Raw genomic sequence first — 15,156 nt, 5'->3', positions numbered from 1 at the left:
GAAATAATTTCAACTCCTTTTCCGAAGTTTCCAAGTGTGGCCCACAGTTTTCGATGAGCCACATCTGGGCTTAACAGACAGTGTTGAATTAGGAAGAGTTTGGCAGATTTAACTTAGCCACAGGTACGTGTTATATCACCGCAGGCCCCACCTAATGACGTCTGGGCCACAACATTTGCCAGTCTAATAATTGAGCTCTCAGTGTCAAAAGTAGCCTAGACTAGGCCCAGATGTTTCTATTAGCTGAGGTTGATCTGGAAGACTACGCCAGCACGGACAGAGTGTGACGTTTACACAGGAGGGAGGACAGCCTTAAGGTCTCCAGGCATTGCACAACTGACAAAGAGGCTGTTCATTCCCCAAATCATTTCGATTAAATAACAATAAGGCATTGATGTTTTTACTTATTGATCTGTCTGCTCCTCCTCACACCTGCCCAGCCGTCTAAAACACCATGTATTGGTAGTCGATGCTCCGCGACTCAAAAACGCTTAAAAAATATTATCACTCACTGTTAGAAGATTTAATGTTTCTGTAATTCTTCGTTATACAGTCGTGTGCAAAAGTTACAAATGTATTCACGAAGGTTTCATTAGCGACAGTATCCTCTTTTTTGTATCTTTCTTGGTCCTTACTACAAGTATATTACGTGCAGAAATGTTACCCTAAAATCCAGTTTAAATACACTGTAAACTGCATCATAAGTCATAGGCACTATTATAACTAAACACATCTGGTCCTGGTAGAAGGAATACCTTCTACCTGGAGTGAAATAAACACACACACACACACACACACAATCCAGACACAGTCTTCCTCTTTCCTTCTTTCCTCCGCTGTCGTTTCCCAGGCGGCCAGGCATAAGACAAAAGTAAACAGTCCCTCATCCTCTTTGACTCTCCCTCCCTCACCCCTGAGCCGTCCCCACCCTGAAGGCCCCCTGGGGCCCCTCGCCTTGCCGTTTTGTTTATGTAGCACTGGCAGCCTCAGCAGATAGACAGACAGCAGTAGTCTGTCTGTCCCCTGAGAGGTTGGACTGAATAAGACCGGTCTGACATATCAAACAATATATCAGACCAATACTTGATTTTTATTATCTAATATTGGATGCTTTCCAGTCTCTGGTGGCCACATGTAATGGAGATGGATACAGTTATGCAGTTGGACAGAAAATAACCGAATAATTTACTACGTATTGTTTACATTGTGTTTGAAAGCTATTCTTCTGTTAACCCTTTAAGACCTACCATAGAACCAAGTCCGCCAGAGCTTATATTATATTTTTACATGTTGTAGTGCCATTTTTGGGAGCATTTCAAGTTGCTATACATCAATACAACCATTATAGCCCAAATTTTAATAATATGTATGCATTAAGTGCATAGAAATTACATAAATTGCAAGAAAGTGCAATAAACTACAAAAGAATTGAAAATCGTTTTTGTGTTTTTAACATATATTTCTAGTTAGAGAAATGTAAGAGGCTTATCCCTCAAAACTGTGAATACAAAAAAGTTGCACAAAATAGTTTCCCACCACAGGAAATGTATTTTGAGTGTCTTCATAGTTTTCTTTTTGAAATACACCAATTTTTATACACTGCAGGAAAAACGAAAATAAATATTATAGTGTAAATTTGCAAAAAAGCAGAATATGCATCAAAATAAACTATTTCCAGCAGTGCAATTTTAGTTCTAAGCATCCCAGAAACGACACAGAAAGTCAGAAAGTCAAACATAACTTAGGCTCATGAGGCCCTGATGGTAAAAAACTACATTTTCGCGAAAATGACGTCACTTCCGGTTTCAGGCAGGTAATGGCGGACACGCGATAATTCACGCTGACGTCTATTCTAACGTAGGAAGTGTTACAAACAGCTGATGGCATAAGATGTAAGTACAACTCCTCCGGTTTCATATGCAAAAAAAATTATTGCGCTAGCTTACATGGTTGCAGTTCTAAGGGATTTAAAAGTAGTTGCGCAAAACGGACCGTGCCCGCTCCGACTGGTTTTAAAGGGTTAATACCAATGAGATATATGTTACACACTGGCTTTAGGAGGACTCTGTCTATGATCTTCCATAAATGATAACGCTGTCTTCTGAAATACCGAATGAGCCTGTCAAACTCGCCCAACAATCTCCCTCTCTACTTTTAGGATTAGATTTCAAACTTTCTTTTTTGATAATGCTTATAGTTAGGATCAGATGACCTTGAAGTATCCTTTAGGTATTCTACTACAGTGCTGTGCAAATGCCTTAAGTCACCCCTCTTTTCTTTATATTTCGGTTCTTGAGCAATGGTTCTCCAGGCTTTCTGAAGGTTTTACAAAGTTGTTTTTGGACATTGTCTGCACTCTTTGTCAGCCCAGTTCTTGTTTCTGAACATCAGAGTAGACTCTTAACACTGACCCGTGAAGACACCTAACTCAAGGGATGAACCAGTGCCGAGTTCAAACTTGGCATAGTGTGTCCTTAAAAAATGTGAGGAAACTGGATCAGTGGAGGCAGGCCTAAAAAAGCAAAAGCTAGCTTTAGCAGGTAAACAGTATCTGAAAGTCACGTCCTTAATAAATAGGACAAAAATCCTGCAATCCAGTCATCAGTATGCATGAAAAGTGAAGGTCCCTGTCATCTGTAAAACACAGTGCAGGCTCTGCTATGGATGGGTGGTGAAAACGTGTCGCCCAACTGAAAATACTAAGTCCAGATGAACAGAATCTACTTTTTAGATATTTCCTTACCTGGACGATTGAGCATACATCAAAAAGGCTCTGTCATAGTTTGAGGTTACCTTTAGTTTTGGGGATTTTGTCAAAATTGATGGAATTATGAACAGAGAAAAGTACCATCAGATTTTGGTCCACCATGCAATATCATCCAGCTCCATTTTTCAGCATGATCCCAAACACGCTACCAATCCTGCAAAGTCATACTGAGACAGAAAAAAACCCCGAAGTGGAATCCTAGCAGTCATGGTTTGGCCTCTCCAGAGCCCAGATCCCAACATTATTGAAGCCGTGTGAGATCATCTTAACAGAGAATGGAACAGAAGGAAACAAACATCCAAAGACGAGTTTTGAATGTCCTTCAAGAATCCTGGAGAAGTATTCCTGAAGACTGCTTAACGAGCCTAATAGAGTTCAGGCTGTGTTGAAGAATAAAGGTGGTCATACTGAATATTGGCAGGCAAGCTCATTGTAATTGACTCTGTTTTGCATCTACACATACCATATCAAAATTAGTTTTTGCATAGTACTTATATAGGCTCAGCCTACTGGTGGACTTCCCATGATGCAATGAGCACTTTTTCTCCCCTTGTATCATTCCTGATCTATTTCTTTGCCATTATTGCCTGTCGTCAGTTCGTATTGGACTGTGTGATTGTTGGAGCTCGCTCCAATATCTGTGGGTACTATATACAAAGATTTTTTTTCGGTAGCAAATTGGAGCCTGGTATTTCTGATACTCTTTCATCTGCTCTAGGAAGCAGATGAAGGAGTATCAGAAATACTGATATCATGTTCCCATTGTCTGAAGTCATCAGTGCTGTGGGCTGCAGTGGAACTTGTCTTGGTAATTTAAAATTCATTCTCACACAGCAAACTGCCATGAAAGGTGCCAGTCTGGCCATCAGGAGACATTCAGATTTCAGTGTCTTGAAGCACCAAATGTGCGATTAACAGTTCATTTTCTCTGCTGAGTCTGGAAAGTTTTGCAAATATTGTGTTTTTTCACAAGAAAGCAAACACAACTTATGACAATTGTGGCGCACTTTACAGCTAACTCATAAGAGTTAACAGGATAATGCTTCTCCAATATTTGAACCCAGAAAATTAGAGTTAATGGTAAATGCAATTTAGATGTAAACTGCATACTTTTGACATAAAAAGTGCAATGACACATAAGTGAGCAGAAAAATCCCAGTGCGTCATTGCTTCCCAAAATTCGGATAACGTCATGGAGGAGTATGAGGCGGTTGGGGATGTCTGCTTGTCTCCAGGAAGATTCATTCTCCTGCCTTTTACCCCTTGAGCCAAACTCTTTTCCTTTCTCAAGTGTGCATGCAAAGCTGAAACAGGATCCAGGCCCTTCCCTTGTATACAGAAAGGAAAAAAGCCACCAAGAGAGCCAACAATGATGGATAAGTGAGCAAAAGAAACAGAAAGGAGGGAAGACGCAAAGGATGAGTAAGAAAGGCAGTCTGAGAAGTTGAAGATGGGTCAGCAGAGTTCAGATGCCCCTGGGACAAACAGAGACTGGGTTAAATTGCTCACACTTGAACCCTGACCTATTTATTGATTCACTTTTCAGAGCTGGCTTACCCAGGAGAAGGACCACGCTCAATTCATCTTTATTAGACTCACTCACAGTGAAAAGAAGCAGGTCTTTTGAATGTGCTCGAACCAATCAGTAATCCACTTTGACCACAAGGCTAAATTGTGGTCAAAGGCTAAATCTTGGACTAAATCTGTGTGGACTGATAATCACATTGGTGAAGAGCAACAGTGCTTTGTTCACGAACTAAAGGTGAATTCTGTTGTTATTGTGAGCAGTTACAATCTGTGAAAAACCAGCATATTAACGTTATTAAGGGAACTCAACAATTGATTGGGTAATGCTAATCAGCAGCTCATTTATGTATTTATATATAAACACATACAGAACTGTGGATAACAGCCAACAAATCAGCAGAGGTGGGACCAAGTCATTGTTTTGCAAGTCTCAAGTAAGTCTCAAGTCTTTATCCTCAAGTCTCAAGTCAAGTCTCAAGTAATGTCAGGCAAGTCAGAGTCGAGTCTCAAGTCACTGGTGTAAAAGTCCGAGTCAAGTCACAAGTCTGAAACTTTGAATTTCAAGTCCTTTCGAGTCTTTAAAAAAAAAATGAAAAAAGCATGTTGCAGTTATATGTTAAATGTAAATATTAGACCATGTAATTTTAAAATCTGTGTTTTTCTCAACACATGACAAAATAGTGAACTTAGAAAATATACACAAATTGTGAAATTGCACCTCTTTAAAATGCAGCTCAATTAAACCTAGCTCCAAGAATAATTTTCACCGACAGTTCTGAGATACGCTGCATGTTATTCTTGGATGCGGTTGTAGGACCGGCTTTAAAATCGCATGACAAAAATATCATACACATTAAAAAAAACTGCATCACCAACGTAGCCTGGAAAACATTTGCTAGTTAGATGAAGTCAGCTATCTCATCGTAGCATATTTATATGCATATTTATAATCATACGGTTCTTGGAGTGAGTGCACACACTCATGAAGTTTAGTAACTTCAGGTCACTGCAACAAGCCCAGGTACAGTTTACCGCCGGATGGGTACAGGACCTTGAAATGCACCGTGTAGAACGAAAGACCATCGTACGTATCATAAGTTTACCAGTCTCACAAATTGTCTTCATAAATACACATTCCTTAACCGTTTATTAATAGGACCTTTGAGCTCAAGGGTAATTAATTAGTAGTGGAAATAATTTCTGGTACGCATCACAGAAATGTAGCAGTGACAACAATATTGTATGCTGTAATCGTACTGGGCAATTAGTGATACAAAAAACCTGTTTTATCCTGTGAATAAAAGTATATATTTTTGTCAATGTACCATAATAACAGAGGCGAAACGCAATATTGTGTCAGGACAATTCACTGTTTATGCACAATAAATAAAGGAGCATAGCGCGACAATTTCTGTTCAGCGCCAGACTTGCTTGTAACCTATATCACCAATTATGTTATGAAAATGACGTATTAACTACAACAGAAGACTTGCCTTCGTGTAAATGCTTGGAGCAGACTAACCTGTGAGCTGGAGTGTTCTGGGACGTTATATTTGGTCTTTGAATGGCTGCAATCCAGGCCATCCGTCACGTCTTTGTTACTTCGGAAACATGGTGTCACAGGCTGGGTCTCCGACCCAGCACTCTGAGTTTTCTTTGTATTTTTTGATATGTTATTAGTTTGTGTTATTTCCTATTTGCCTTTAGTTTAGGCAGTTATTGTTCCTGGGTTTTCTATGTTTTGGGGTTTTCTATTTATTTCATCACGTATTAGGTCTGTTAAGTTGTGTTGTCATTTCCTGTTTTATTCTGACAATGTCATGTGTTCTTTGTTCATTGTATTTAGCTTTCCTCTCCTGGTCCTGTCATTAGGTTTATGTCTGTCAGCTGTTTTCCCCCATGTGTCGCCACTTCCCCTGATCACCTCATGTCTGTATTTAAGCCTTTTGTTTTCTTCATGCCATTGTCAGTTCGTCTGTTTATTCTCACCAGAGTTACAGTCATAGTCATAGCCTGTTTATTTTCCACCTCGGTCATAGTTATAGTTTTTGGTCTTAGTACCTTTAACGTTTTGTTTCTTAGTGTTTTGCCAGCTCAGTGTTTTGTTTCTTAGTGTTTTGCCTGTTTGCTTTGGTCTCTTGGTTCATTTCCTGCCGTCATCGCAATAAAGGTTCACTTTTCTGTTAATCATTACTATTCCTCGTCATCATCTGCTTTTGGGTCCTGTTTCCGCACACATCGGCGCACCCCGCCGTGACAGAACGAACTGACCAGTCATGGACCCAGCGGATTCTGCTCTCACCGAGTGTCTGGAGGAGACTGCTCGGATCCAAGCGATCCTCGACCGCTTCTTTACAGCGCCCGATTTGAAGAGCAAGCTGGTAATGATTAACGCTGCTGAAGCTATTATGGAGAGGGATCCCCGCCTTCTCCAGCTCCCGGACTCACCTGCCATAGTTGATGCCTTTACGAGGATAAAGGAGATGCTGCAGGCCCAGGGACTGTCGAGTCAGGAAATGGCTTCCAGCACCCACCAGTCACAACAACCCCACAATCAGTCATCTCCATTGCTGCCTCCGGAACCTGAGTGTGTTCGTGTCGGTTCGCTGAGATTCGCCGCAGCGTCACCACCTCTCAGCTCACCAGTTTCCACGCCCTCATCACAGTCTCGCAATACTCCTGTCACAGTTCAGCGCGAGGAAGCGCCGCACACCATAGACTTGGACGACGACGAGCGCCAGTCTATATTCTGCGCTCTCTTGGAGGAGGAGCTCCGGTGGAAGCCGTGGCTCATTCCGGAGCACGAGCACTCTTTCCGGGGAACTCGACTGGCTCTCGGGGGACCTCGGAGTTACCAGGGACTTCCACCCATCGCTCCGCCGTCTTCCACTCCTAAGAAAAAGCGGCGTGCGCGCCACCGACGCTCCGTATCACAAACGCAAGTGAGTGATTACATTTTGGCTCCTCATGTTTTCTCTCAGGAAGTTGTTGAAATTGACACTACTTTTCCGGTTAATGAGCCCGGCTATACAGAGACTGTTTGCCCTGGAAAAGCTAGCCATCAGGCTCAGCTAAGCTGCTGTGGTACTGCTATCCAGGCCGGTTTGGAGCCGGAGACGGAGGTACAGCTGGTGCAGCCAATTTCAGTGTCAGCCGGAGGGCCCGGGGAGCCCGTCCGGCCTCATGTTTCGTCTCCTGGAGGTTCAGGAGAACCCAGCCAGCCTCATGTTTCGTTTGCTGGAGGTTCAGGAGAACCCAGCCAGCTTCATGCTTCGTCTGCTGGAGGTTCAGAAGAATCCAGCCAGCTTCAGGCTTCGTTTGCTGGAGGTTCAGGAGAATCCAGCCAGCTTCATGCTTCGTCTGCTGGAGGTTCAGGAGAATCCAGCCAGCTTCATGCTTCGTCTGCTGAAGGTTCAGGAGAACCACACCAGCCTCATGCCTCGTCAGCTGGAGGGCCCGGGGAGCCCATCCAGCCTCATGCCTTGTCAGCTGGAGGGCCCGGGGAGCCCATCCAGCCTCATGCCTTGTCAGCTGGAGGGCCCGAGGAGCCCATCCAGCCTCATGCCTCGTCAGCTGGGGGGCCCGAGGAGCCCTTCCGGCCTCATGCCACGTCTGCTGGGGGGCCCGAGGAGCCCGTCCAGCACCACGCCATGTCAGCTGGCGGGCCCGAGGAGCCCGTCCAGCCTCATGCCACGTCAGCTGGCGGGCCCGAGGAGCCCGTCCAGCCTCATGCCACGTCAGCTGGGGGGCCCGAGGAGCCCTTCCGGCCTCATTCCACGTCTGCTGGGGGGCCCGAGGAGCCCTTCCGGCCTCAAGCCACGTCTGCTGGGGGGCCCGAGGAGCCCGTCCAGCCTCACGCCACGTCAGCTGGCGGGCCCGAGGAGCCCGTTCAGCCTCATGCTTCGTCAGCTGGAGGGCCTGAGGAGCCCGTCTGGCCACCTTCTGCTTCACCACCTGTGGCTGCCTCACTGTCACCTGGTTCTGCCTCTGCTACGCCAGGACCAGCTCCGGTCTGTGCTTCGCCCGGTCCAGCTTCAGCCTCTGCTTCGTCTGCTGCAGCTCCAGCCTGTGCTTCGTCAGCCGCAGCTCCAGCCTGTGCTTCGTCAGCCGCAGCTCCAGCCTGTGCTTCGTCAGCCGCAGCCTCAGAGCCTTCATCCTCGCCCGGTCCGGCCTCTGCATCAGCTGCTCCTGCTCCACCTGGTCCGGCTCCAGCTTCAGCCTCAGAGTCTTCGTCCTCGTCCTCGTCTGGCCCAGCCTCAGAGTCTTCGTCCTCGTCTGGCCCAGCCTCAGAGTCTTCGTCCTCGTCTGGCCCAGCCTCGTCAGAGTCTTCAGCCTCGTCTGGTCCGGCCTCGTCAGAGTCTTCAGCCTCGTCTGGTCCGGCCTCGTCAGAGTCTTCAGCCACGCCGGGTCCGGCCTCTGCCTGTGCTTCTGCTACGCCTGGTCCGGCCTCTGCCTGTGCTTCTGCTACGCCTGGTCCGGCCTCAGCCTCTGCTTCAGCGTCACCTGGTCCTGTGCCCTCCAAGCCTCGGCCGGCCCCCTGAACGGTTCCCGCCCCATCGCCTTCCGCACGGCCGGCCCCCTGAACGGTTCCCGCCCCGTCGCCTTCCGCACGGCCGGCCCCCTGAACTGTTTCCACGTCACCGCCGTCGAGGTCGGCCCCCTGAACCGTTTCCGTGTCGCCGCCGTTGCCGTCCGCACGGACGCCCCCCTGATCACATGAACTATGACTTTCTGGACCGTCACCCTCCGGGTCGGCCCCCTGAGGAGTCATGAACTATTCCCTGCGCTCCTGTGATTTTGATGGACATTTTGTTTTTGTTTTTTTTTGGCCTTGTTTCCTCTCCTGGTCCTGTCATTAGGTTTATGTCTGTCAGCTGTTTTCCCCCATGTGTCGCCACTTCCCCTGATCACCTCATGTCTGTATTTAAGCCTTTTGTTTTCTTCATGCCATTGTCAGTTCGTCTGTTTATTCTCACCAGAGTTACAGTCATAGTCATAGTCTTAGCCTGTTTATTTTCCACCTCGGTCATAGTTATAGTTTTTGGTCTTAGTACCTTTAGTGTTTTGTTTCTTAGTGTTTTGCCAGCTCAGTGTTTTGTTTCTTAGTGTTTTGCCTGTTTGCTTTGGTCTCTTGGTTCATTTCCTGCCGTCATCGCAATAAAGGTTCACTTTTCTGTTAATCATTACTATTCCTCGTCATCATCTGCTTTTGGGTCCTGTTTCCGCACACATCGGCGCACCCCGCCGTGACACATGGCTCGAACAATTTCTTTTCAACGACGTAATCCGATAACAACCGATCTCTTTACCCGTCAGCTTCTCGTGGCTGTCATGCGACCGGCTATTGCAGTTAATAATACAACAGCTTCTTGCCATTTTTTGTGTTTCTTTTTATCGCTGTGTGACTGATTTCAATTGAAAGCCTGCGTGTGCTAGTACCGCTTGCCACGAGTTCCCAGAATCCTTTGCGGTTTACCCCTGAATGACGTCACATTTTCAATCTCTATATAATATGCATGTTAAATTTTATATTTGGGGTAAAATATCAAGTCTTTTCAAGTAAACCGGTTCAAGTCCAATTCAAGTCCCAGGTCATTGGTGTAAAAGTCCAAGTCAAGTCACAAGTCTTAGAACATTTTTTCAAGTCAAGTCTAAAGTCATAAAATTAATGACTCGAGTCTGACTCGAGTCCAAGTCATGTGACTCGAGTCCACACCTCTGCAAATCAGGCTGTCCGAAGTTGCTCTTCTGCATGTGGTTCACAGCAGGGAGCGGTCCACTTCAGACACATTTGCTCTACTCGCAATACTTGTTTTGGTTTCGGCAAGGGTGGAGCCTGGTACAGCGTGCAGGAAGCATGACACTCCAAACTGTGAATTCACTAGACAATTAACTCTGTTTCTCTATGAGCTCAGTCCAATTTATTGTAACGTGAACTCTTGTACTGTGGAGCTGGCTGGTTACAGACCTCTTTCATCTATTTGAACTGTATTCTGATAATGACCCCACCAGAATATGTCGTTCTTTGTGGTAAATGGCCTGTATTTGTATAGCGCTCTTACTAGTCCCCCCTAGGGACCCCAAAGCACTTTACACACCCAGTCATCCACCCATTTACACACTGGTGGAGGCAAGCTACAGTTGTAGCCACAGCTGCCCTGGGGCAGACTGACAGAAGCGAGGCTGCTATATCGCGCCATCGGCCCTTCTGGCCAACACCAGTAGGCGGTAGGTGAAGTGTCTTGCCCAAGGACACAACGACCGAGACTGTCCGAGCCGGGGCTCGAACCGGCAACCTTTCGATTACAAGGCGAACTCCCAGCTCTTGAGCCACGATCGCCCCATTGTGGACAGTTTCACTTTTATTTTAGACAGAATAGTAGAATAGACAGGAAAAGGGGGAGAGAGGGCAGAACTCAAACCCAGGCCTCCTGCAGTAGCTTTTGGAAATATAAGTCATTCACTCAGTCAGTGAGTTGCCTTTGTTTTTGAATACGCTCAGCAATCAGAGGACCAACAAAGTAATAATTCTTCCCAACAAAAGTCATTTAAATTTTCTAAAAAATTGGTTTTTGGTTAAATTTGGAAACTTGTGCTAAGATCATCAGCAATGGTGACTTGTATTTTAGAGTTACACAAAGAAAGCATATTTTAAGAAATTACAAAATATCACCCTACTGTGTATTTTTGTTTAAGTACATGGCCAATAGGTTAAAAAAAACTGTAGACATTGTCTAAACCTAACATTTAATAGATCAGTGGCAGTTTGTTAGGTGTTATGAGTTTAAACAATGAACTATTCCAAACCTCTTCATCTGCATTTTTTTTAATGGCAAAACCATCAAGTCTGTGCTTTTTAGGCATTTTAAAGGCTGACACAGCAAAAAGCCTTGACATGTGACTTACTTTCTAAAGCGTTACTTTAATAATGACCTAAATGTAACTTTCCTAAACTATTAGGAGGACCTTTTGTGAGGGAAATGCAACAGGCAAGACGTGGGGAGATTTTTTTCTTCCAATTCTCTACAGCAGTTTAGAGCCACAAGAGAGAGAAAAAAACTACACTTTGACAAGTAGCACTGGCACGAATATTAGCCTCTACCTCACCAGTTTACACACACGCACACACATCTCCCAACAGCTGACAAGTTTCCAGACAGACTCGGGCCTCTCCAGGATCTCACACACAAACACACGCACACATGCATGCCTGCACAAAAACACACACTCCTCTGAAAGAGAGTCAGCATTATTTTGTGGATTTGTTTTGGTCTGGTGCAAAGCACAAGTCTCATTGGCTCTGGTGTGCCTCATAAACACACACACGCACGCGCGCACACTTAGATGCACACACACATTGTACACAAAGAGCAGAGGCCAGAGGCAAACCAGCACATGCAGACATGCAAACAATCACACACAAAAACACACAGGATGAAAAACACACAACTCAGAAAAACTCTCACACAGTATAAACACACTCACACACACACAATCATGCACACATAGAAGGAGGTTGCAAATATTTACCCACTCACCTCGCCTGCAGCAGTCCAAGGGCGTCTCAGTCTGTGTTGAGGATGCCGATTAATGTGTGTATGTGTGCGTGTGTGCATGTGTGTGTGTATGTGTATAGGTGTGTGTGTGTGTGTGTGTGTGTGTGTGTGTATGTGCGTGTGTGTGTGTGTGTGTGCGTGTGTGTGTGTGTGCAGGGATGTGTAAGTGTGTGTCAGCCTGCCAGAGACAGTGGTGGTGTGTTGTGGTGTTTTGGTGAGAGCTGCTGTGGAGTGAAGAGTGGGAGAGACAGAGAAAGGGAGGAAGAAAGTGAGGAAGGAAGGGAGGGAGGTAAGGTGTGCTCTCCCTGCATCCCTCTTCCTCCTCCTTCTCCTCCTCCTTAGTTAGCAGGAGCAGCAAGAGTGGTAGCAAAGGGAGAAGGTGGGAGGATCAGTAAAGTTAAAAAAGAAAAAAAAACAGGAGCACCCCTGGTTTGGTGCTCTGGCTTCTTTCTGTTTTCTTCCTGAGTTTATTAGAATCTCAAGTCCAAAAACATACAAACAAAAACTTCATATGTTTATATTCCATCCAAATGTCCCTTAACTTCAGTCTGCCTCCATCTTTCCTTCGGAGACTGCCGTTGGGATCAAGCGTGTCACTCTGAGAGGCAGACAAATGATTGAACAAAGACACAGACAGACAGGAACTGCCCATTTCCCACAGTGCTCTCCTCCCCTGGGTCCTCTGCCCTCCATACTGAGCTGAAACTTCACTTTCCGGAAGTTCTCAATCATTTTCTTGTGTTGCACTGATCTGGATTTTCTATGGAAGCAAAAATAGATGCTGATACACTTTTCTATGAGAACACACAGAGCAAGATGCTTCTGTCCTGCAATTTAAGGACAGCTGTAATCTCCCGAAATACAATCACAAACTTCTCAAGGTGGATGCGCTGAATTTATGATAGAGATGTGCCACTTCAAATTCAGTTACACTGAATATTTAGATATACGTGAAAGGAAGGCGCAGACATTTGACAAGGTTTTTTTTTTTTCTTTCTAATGATAAATTCTGGTGACGTCAACCGATGGCAAATGGAAGCACAAAAAAAGGTCAAGTTGCTTGTTTTTGTAGCAACTTTGAAAACCACCTAATTTGCATTGATCCCTCACACGCCACCAAGAGCACAGACCCAACAGGGGCATACCAGCACATCTCTTGCAGACACATTGGGTACTGTGGATCGTGGGGGGGATCTCTCAAGAAACAGGAAAGTTAAGAGTCTGGGTTAACACCTCGAGTTCTTTCTTCAGTTTGTTCCTGAGTAGATTTTGCAGCTTTTTGGGGAAAACTGTTGCTATAACAGGCTGATACAATCAAAGAGTGTAGCTGTCATTTGTAGGTTTGCTTGGAAATTGAAGTAAAAACAAAACCCTGAAAGAATGCTCCATAAATACAATAAAATATAATACAAATCTGCATGAAATGTCTTTGGCTTTGGTGTTTGTCAATTTATTGAAATTTGTAAGCACCCACAGGCTAAAAGGGCAATAATGCAAATGTTTACTGATCATGGGACGTCTATATGACAGCGACTGTGTGTTTGCATTTTTTTAATCGTATTATTGTACTGTTGTGAACTAATAATCCAAACTGAACAGTGAACTGAAAAGAACAAAAGCACTCTACCTGAAACGCACCTGAATTGAAAATAAAACATTTCAAATGAAATAAAAATAAAATTATAGCTGCAAATAAAATTTGGAGCTATAAGAGCAATGGCTTGCAACAAGGTATGTGTCAAGGTGACATCCACAGGACTGTCAGGATCTCACAGAGCATTACATAGTAACAAGGTGATCAATGCTGTGGCCGATCAATGAATATCTGTTGTGTTGAACAAAGTGGACATGGAGCTGTTTTGTGTTTAGTGTGAGGGGTTTGTCCTTTCATGCTGCGCTTTCTTTTTCAGGTGAACTAGTCCTTTAAGTGATCCGAAACACTCTGAGGAAGCCAACAACAGACGGGAGGACAGCGATTCAGACAGAGGAATGAGAGACGCTGTGGGAAGAGTGAATGATGAGGAGGACAAGCAGACATCTGAGGACCACCGTGTCTGCCCACCATGTCGTCTTCCCCTCTTTTCCCCCCATCTGTCTGCCTCACTCCCTCCTGTTCATTACGATTTCTGCTATTCTCACGTATGTTTTTCTCTATCGGCTTCTTATTTCTCACCCCTCCCTCTCCTCCTCTCCGTATGTGTCTCTCTCCTCTTTCAGTTTATTCGCTTCTCTGTTTCTACAGCTGTTTTTGCAGCGCTGCACTTGTTCTCTTTGTTACTGTCTTGTCTCTTTCCCCCCTTGATCTCTCATTTAATTCTGTCCATGTGTAACTTATGTCCTTATTTTAATCCAAATAAAATGTGTCAGTTACTTAATAATGCACTTGGTAATAACTTTAAATATATTTTTTGAATAGGGATACAGATGTTAATTTCCATTAATGATTACTTTTGTGTTGTATTGGCACATTGTGAAACCTAATGTGAGTCATTCAGGTGGGTGACTGTGTGGCGCCTTGGAAGAAATTATGTAAGGTGCATGTTGGGTTATTTGGTGATTTAAGTTGGCCATCAGTTGGAGGTAGGTAAAGTGTTTTAAGTGCATAGTATTAAACACTTTATGAATGTATGGTATGCAATGTATCCTATGTAAATGGCGCCCCATTTAAAGCATAATGCAACATTCTGTACTGTTCTTTTAACAAAGAAGTGAAATCTGGCCACCTGTGCAGCAAGTCCAGCTGTGAAAATTCTTTGGTCCTAAATATTCCATATTTAACTTTTAGTGGTGTTATGATGAAGTGGAAGCAATTAATAATGACAGCAACTAAGCCACAAAGTGGTAGGTGTCGCAAAATCACAGAGCAACCACTCTGGTTTTACGTGGTCCCTACTCTGACCTCACAATTTTCTGCAGACTCAATAGCTGCAGGCCTCCTGACTTCATTTGGCTTTAGATTAGCTCAAGGACAGTGCGTACAGAGCTTCATGGTTTCCATGGCTGTGAAGCTGCATCCGAGCCTTACATCACCAAGCGCAATGCAAAGTGTCAGATGCAGTGGTGTAAATCACGCCATAAATGGACTCTAGAACAGTGAAGATGTGTTCTCTGCAGTGGCAGATCACACTTCTCAGTCTGGTAATCCGAATGATGTGTATGGATTTGGTGGCCCCTCTTCTATGGAACCAACTTCCAGTTTGGATTCAGGAGACAGACACTATCTCTACTTTAGGACTGGATCAGGTGACCCTGAATCTTCCCTTAGTTATGCTGCAATAGGCGTAGGCTATTCCCATGATGCACTAT

At 44.7% G+C, this 15,156-nt stretch overlaps 1 protein-coding gene across 1 annotated transcript in view; it reads right to left on the bottom strand.

The window, feature by feature from the left end:
• LOC308404464 (ADAMTS-like protein 2) overlaps positions 1–12,426 on the bottom strand; it is a 43,426-nt gene extending 31,000 nt beyond the window's left edge. Inside the window, exon 1 of the mRNA XM_080894529.1 lies at positions 11,833–12,426. The gene's annotated coding sequence lies outside the window, so the exon portion shown is untranslated. The remainder of the gene's footprint in view (positions 1–11,832) is intronic.
• Between the last annotated feature and the right edge of the window lie 2,730 nt (positions 12,427–15,156).

Source organism: Rhamphochromis sp. 'chilingali', assembly GCF_963969265.1.
Source record: "Rhamphochromis sp. 'chilingali' genome assembly, chromosome: 10".
NCBI lineage: Eukaryota > Metazoa > Chordata > Actinopteri > Cichliformes > Cichlidae > Rhamphochromis > Rhamphochromis sp. 'chilingali'.
Note: the sequence above shows the minus strand (reverse complement) of the source record. Positions and strands in the feature narration are given on the sequence as shown.